Source organism: Micropterus dolomieu, linkage group LG22 (assembly GCF_021292245.1).
Source record: "Micropterus dolomieu isolate WLL.071019.BEF.003 ecotype Adirondacks linkage group LG22, ASM2129224v1, whole genome shotgun sequence".
NCBI lineage: Eukaryota > Metazoa > Chordata > Actinopteri > Centrarchiformes > Centrarchidae > Micropterus > Micropterus dolomieu.
The window spans coordinates 12132563-12139670 of record NC_060171.1 but is presented as its reverse complement, the minus strand read 5'-3'; positions in this window follow the sequence as shown (position 1 = coordinate 12139670).

Here is a 7108-nt window from a genome sequence, read left to right as displayed (position 1 = left end):
TCCACGTTGCTTGAAGTCCAGTGTAAAGTTTCCACAGTCAGTGATGGTTTGGGGTGCCATGTCATCTGCTGGTGTTGGTCCACTGTATTTTCTGAGGTCCAAGGTCAACGCAGCCGTCTACCAGGAAGTTTTAGAGCACTTCATGCTTCCTGCTGCTGACCAACTTTATGGAGATGCAGATTTCATTTTCCAACAGGACTTGGCACCTGCACACAGTGCCAAAGCTACCAGTACCTGGTTTAAGGACCATGGTATCCCTGTTCTTAATTGGCCAGCAAACTCGCCTGACCTTAACCCTATAGAAAATCTATGGGGTATTGTGAAGAGGAAGATGCGATACGCCAGACCCAACAATGCAGAAGAGCTGAAGGCCACTATCAGAGCAACCTGGGCTCTCATAACACCTGAGCAGTGCCACAGACTGATGGATTCCATGCCACGCCGCATTGCTGCAGTAATTCAGGCAAAAGGAGCCCCAACTAAGTATTGAGTGCTGTACATGCTCATACTCTTCATGTTCATATTTTTCAGTTAGCCAACATTTCTAAAAATCCTTTTTTGTATTGGTCTTAAGTAATATTCTAATTTACTGAGATACTGAATTTGGGATTTTCATTAGTTGCCAGTTTTAATCATCACAATTAAATGAAATAAACATTTGAAATATATCACTCTGTGTGTAATGAATGAATATAATATCCAAGTTTCACTTTTTGAATGGAATTACTGAAATAAATCAACTTTTTGATAATTATATGACCAGCACCTGTACAGTAGTTAAAACTAGCTCCACCTCGACCAGCTACAACAGTAAAATCTTACTTTAATTATTAGCAGTTTAATAATTCAATGTATAATACAGTATGCAGTATTTTTACTTTTAATACTTTTGGTGATAAAATATAAGTGATAATACTTTATACAATTTATACTTTGCTGTACTGTTCATATGCTTGAGTAAAAGATCTGAGTACTTCTTCTACTACTAGATTATGATACTGGCTAAGTTTATATTTGATCATTTGGGACTGTCTGTTTTGGATAATGGGGAACCTTTTTTTTCTCTCTGGATGCCGGTCTGTAGGACCACAGAATATCTTTGAAAGTAATAATCCTACTTGTTTATGGGATTAGAACACAGCTGTTCAACAATCCAAGTGAAAAGTCTTCCTGGTAAAGGTGAGGAATGGCCTTTTAATTTAAAGTAGCTTACCTTACAAAATGACATCTGCTTCAATCAGAGGTTTTCTTAAGAAATAGTCCATCAAATCTTCATGTAATCTACACTCACCTACTATCAGTCATATCACTGAAATTAGGCCATCCATTCCTCCAAGCATGCATAAATAATAATAATGATTTACAGGAGCTTTGATGAGGAACCATCTCTCTGTTTTGGTGGTCGAAGTGCCCTTGAAAATAACAAGGGGGTCTGAAAAATGGCTTTCTTCCTCAGTTGAAAACGTGCAGCTCATTCTGCATTTTGCAGCTTGGTAACCTTAAATTGCATTGTTTCTGTAATGTGTCTGATTAATCTATTTCAGTGTTACAAATGCCTAGAGTGCAAGAAATGGAATGCTAAATTAGTTCGAGATTAGGTTTTTATAATAGGTTTCACATGAGGGGCATGTCTACGTTTTTCCAGAAACCCCAGCTCATTTAACACTTCCATCACAGCCAACAGTTCATGAGGTAGAGAGAGATTTGTGGTAAATCGTGGAGTTTGTGGAACAGCCCACTTAGCTCTGTGGATTTCCTTTGAATGTACTTTCACCTCCAAATGAGAGACACTTCCCTGATCTAAAACCAAGCTTAGAAATCCACCCATTAAAATGTTTGTTTGCAACTGCTGCATTTTGCAGAAGTTCACACTCGACCATGAATGTTTTTCAAGGTATACAGGGCTTGTCCTTTTCCGTGTCAGAGATAAATGCTATGGCAAATCCATCATGTGTCGTCGGCTGTCAGACTCCGGAGAAAAACAATTAAACACAGGTCGAGCTGCTCCAATAGTCAATGAAGCAACCTCTGTGTGTGGGCCTAGAGACGATAGATTCATTAGGAAATGCCAGTGAAGGAGGGGATGCATGTGGAAGACAATTAAATGACCTACAGTATATGAGGTTGAGGACTCAAGGGAATGAAAAGATAAAGGGAAAAGACAAATGATACGATAAAGCTGTAATACACAACAAAGTTTGCTCAGTTCACTGCAATTACCAAGCAATCAAAATGACTTGGGTCAAAACAGAAAATGACAGACACTAAAACTGAAAGTCACTGTGTTGAGAGAAAGTCATATAGGCTACAGGAGGCCCAGGAGAACTTGAGGGAAGAAAACCAAATAGCGGCTAGCTCCAGGTCTTTGGCATGTCTCTCATAAGTCAACAGTCATCCATGCAGACATAAGCATACATTCATTTGCATGCAAACAGACAATACAAACACATTCTTGGCATTTGGCCAAGCCACAGACAATTTACGGCAACTGATGCTACTGTCATGCTGGTGCATGAAAGTGGATGCCCGTAATAGCCCGTGCAGTCAGTCAGTTACCATGAATCACATGCTCGGCCCATTAATGCTGCTTGTCAGTGGTGTCTACAACGCAATCAAGAAAATGTGGAGTATTGAATCATAGGGCACATTGTTCACTAACAATACTTGGCATGGCATTGATTTCAACCAATAGTCTTTAAGCCCTCAGGCACAGGGATGTGGCTCATTGATGAGATACTTTATCTGGGAGAAAAAAGGTCAGTTGAAGTGATTGATGCCCTCTTTTATGAGTGGTAATACAGATGGTATTACTTGTGCATTTTGAATGCTCAGTTTCAATGACATTTGCTCCAACTGGGCCATAAAAGTCCATATAAGAGTGACAGGAGGATGAAAGTAATAACATCCTTATTTTTGGGTGTTTGAATGTTATGCATCTATAAAACATGCCAGGCTATCTTGAATGTGATGGCAACAGAGGCGAGAGCCCTTGGGGTCAATGTGGAAGCTCTTTGAGCTGTTGTTTATAGTTGTTGAGCGAGAGTAGAGGAGCTGCTGCCCTTGGTGTAGACAGGGTATGGATTATTTGTTGAAACGTTGAACTTCACAGTGTAGCTGTAAGGCGATGTGTTATTAATCTATCTCACCTTATGTCCTTTGAAGAATAAATTTGATTAACGTGCTAGAATTGCAAGTTTAGAAAAGCAGATCCAGGAATAACCTTTTTTTAGTTAGCTAGCTAGCATGGCTCTAGGGATGGCAATGACTAAAATATCTAAAAATATCTAAAGACTTTTGGATGTAAACTTTGGTAGAGATGCATGGTTCCCATGTTTAGAGTGAAATGACCAAGTTTTGGATAGATTGCCCTGAAATTTAGATACAAATTGACAATGACGAATTGTAATAACTTTGGTGATCGTCTGACTTTTTATCTAGCATTATCATCAGGCCAAATTTTAAATATGTCATCCAATTTGTCATGGAGCTTGACTGAAATTAGGAAGGAGTCTTTCAATAACTGTAAAGTGAAAATATGATACCCATACTTTATGACTACAGGCACAACTAGCAATTTAATTTTATTTCCATATGCATATTTCTCACCTTGTTCTGCTTACAGTGGCAAATTCACTTCTCAGCATGATACTGGAAAATCCATGCATAGCTAATGTTCAACTGTAAATTACATTAATTGTTTTAAACCCTGACATATCAGCACAATTATACCTGTCTCAGCAGTGCTGGCAAATGTATTATTGATCAAAATGTTCACTAGTTAAAGGATATCCTTCTGCAGCAGGAACAGTAGGGAGCCGAGAGATAGATGCACAAGGGGAAAACAGATTTTCTACTTGGTCCATTCAACTGTGATAAACTTCTTACTTTCCTCCCATCCCTGGTCTGGTTTGTCACTTAGTTCAATTTATCAAACTGACAACATGCATATCTCGCTGTCAGGTTCATGCCTTGACTAACTGGAGTCTCATCCTCACTCAGAAGTGCTGTCTTGCAGAATGAACATATTGAGGATCAGCCATTCTTTAGAAGTACCCTTAATGAGTAAAACTTGTGTTGTCATGACACGTATTGAGTAATATGTTTTGTCTATGAAAGCCTCAACGGCCCTTTTATTTGATCTTACTTGTCTTCGTGGCAGCCCTCAAAACATATCGAGCTGTGCTGTATGTATGGAGCTGTCCTTAAACTCTGAAAACACAGTGAATCATCACCCATCTCCACGGCTCTAATACAGCTTTTAAGCCTCTTTTAGCTCATTGTATTGGTTTTAATGCAGCCATAGTAACTGAAGCTTTGGCAGAAGCTCAATAACAAAGCTCTTTGGTCTCATGTATTGTTTTTTTTTGTTACACAGGAGCATTAATAAGCTAAATGAGCAGAAGCTACTGGTCCTGTGGCTGGCAGAGGAAGCCTAAACAAAGTAAAAATCTTAAGTTCTTAACTTCTGCTTAGAGCCCCAGAACTCCTTAAGGGCCCTAAAAGTTTTGTTTAAGAAATGTTACAGACTTCAAGTATATTAAAATATATATTTTTATTCCTCTGTCTTCTTTTAAATGTTTTTAAGAATGTAGCCAATGAAAACAATGACAGTATGAAAGGAGTAAAGCAACAGAGAATTGTCACCTGAATCTGCAGCTCGGCTCAGCTTTACAGAGCTTGAGTTTCAGCTCATTGTTTAGTTTTCTGGCCTGCAGTTTTAAGGTTTTCACTCTCACCATTGTTATTACAGGTTTAAATACAAGGTGTTCAACGTTCAGCATGTAATCAGCACACACACTGTCTCAGTGGACATTCTACTAAATTCTTGTTTGTGAGTAGGAAATGGTGCATGGATCGTTTTTGTGAGTACACATCATTTTTACATCTGGTCCCAGATGGAATGGACTCTGCACTCCTGAAAAACAGATCCTATCATCTTGAAACTCTAGATGTCCTGTGCACATAACTGTTGATGATGTAAGCTCCACACGCTCCTCAAGTAAAGAGGATGTTGATGACTTACCACCGTCTAATATTGCATAATCCTTATTTTGTGACCCTTTTTGCTCTGTGTCGGGCCATTTGACTCCAATGGTTTCAATTTATGTCTGGTTTTTAAATCGCTATTGAACATTACGGAGGCCAAGTGGTGCAAGCAATAACATGAATAATCCATTGGCAGTTCCTGTTAGGCCAAAAGAGAATGAGACCTCAATCACCATTATACTCAGGGGGAGTGAAACCAGGCAGTAGCAGCATTAGACTTTCCCCCTAAAAAACTGAATGTTGTAAACATCTATCTTACTAATGGGTTCTGCTTCAAAGAATTCAATAATATCATTGAGGATTTCTCTGTAAATGTATAATCACTTCATTGGAGAAATGAATTGAGCTCTAGTGTAGTGATTTTTTATATCCACACAGCAAACTAAAATATGCATTCGCTTAACCCCTTAATGACACTATTGTAAGTGGGAGTGGAAAAAAAACTAAATTTCTCCATGAAATATACGGACCACAATTTATAAGCCAGTCTGTATCGTATCAATCAACCCTGAGTAGTAGCAATTTGCCCTAAGGTTTGGAATGATCTACCAGTTTGGCCATAGCTTTTCCCAATTAAATCAACAAAATCCTAAACTGTTATTGTTCACTAGCTTACAATGCAATACAACCATTAATTACCTAATATTCCAGTCTTTTAGTATCACTGCTCTTCTGGGTTGCTACTGGCTTCACATCATAAAAATGAGCTTTAGATGTAACTTGTAAGACCTGTGAAGGGATAATGCTCTCTTAAAAGACAGAACATGTTTTCCACTATTCACTGAACACTTTGTAATTTCTCTGCAAGAAAAATGGATGTATCAACAGCTTCTTAGAATACAAACCAGTTTAAATTCAACATGCAGATCTATTGCCTATTCTAGGCACGTCTGTCAATCTGCCTGTGAAATGAAGAGCCAGAGGCTACTGACCCAGACACATCAGCTCCTTTTTGGCCATCTAACAACACTTTCTGAAGTCTTCACACTCACATTAATTTCCTATTTTCAGCCTGCTGCTGCCTTCCAGGACATGGCTCATGCTCGGTCTTTGTGTGGAGTGAGTGGGCATCAAATACAGTTTATGCAAAGTGGTTTTGATGGCTGATGCAAAAGACTTAATAAGAATACAATATAAAATGTAAGAAACTGAGAACCGAGCATTCCAAGTGAAACCTTAAGAAATTTCAGCCAAATAATTTCATTACAGCAGAATTCATCTGCCTTAATTCCTTTATTTTTTGGCAATACATTCAGGGGTTAAGTGTATTTGCAGCTCAAAATACTGGTGTATTTACTTTTGAAGTAACAAAAAGAAATTCCAAACCATCAAGTACTTTTAGTGGTGTGTCACATTTAAAATGCTATGACTTTTTCAACTCAACCTTATTGCAAGTATTTTAGAGATACTACAGAATGCAAATATTTATTTCATATACATTTAAATGTCTATGCTGGCTTTTAAAACATTAAAATCACATGTATGATTGTTATTACAATCCTCATTTTCTCAAATCAATAGTGCAAATTGCTGTTAAACCAGTCTGGGAGCAGATTTCATGACGCTAGCTGACTTTACTGAATACCAAATACTCTTTATGACATTGTTCCAGTTATAGGAAAAAATATTACTGAAATGACTTAACCACTGTACAATAAACACTGCTTTGAATATTCCCATACCAGAGTATATGAAATGACAGCCTCATGTTACATTTTTAAAAAGGTACACCAAAAGGACACCTTATATTCTTCCTGTCATAGATGTTGAACAATAATAAATACTGATACTTTTATAAGTATTACAAATTATTAATGAGAATTTTTGATCAATAAAAACATGATAAAAGACGTCATGTGTAACTATCAAGTACCTGAAAATAACTACCATTTTCCATTATATACTGCAGTGACAAAAACATGTATGCAAAATATATTAAAACAACTCAATATCAAACTCTCAAAATAATTTCAATAAGAACAGTGTTTTTAAGTACCCTGGTGTCTCTCCCCCCCAAAGACCTTAGACAATTGTATAAAGTAATTGCAGATCCCCCCCCCCC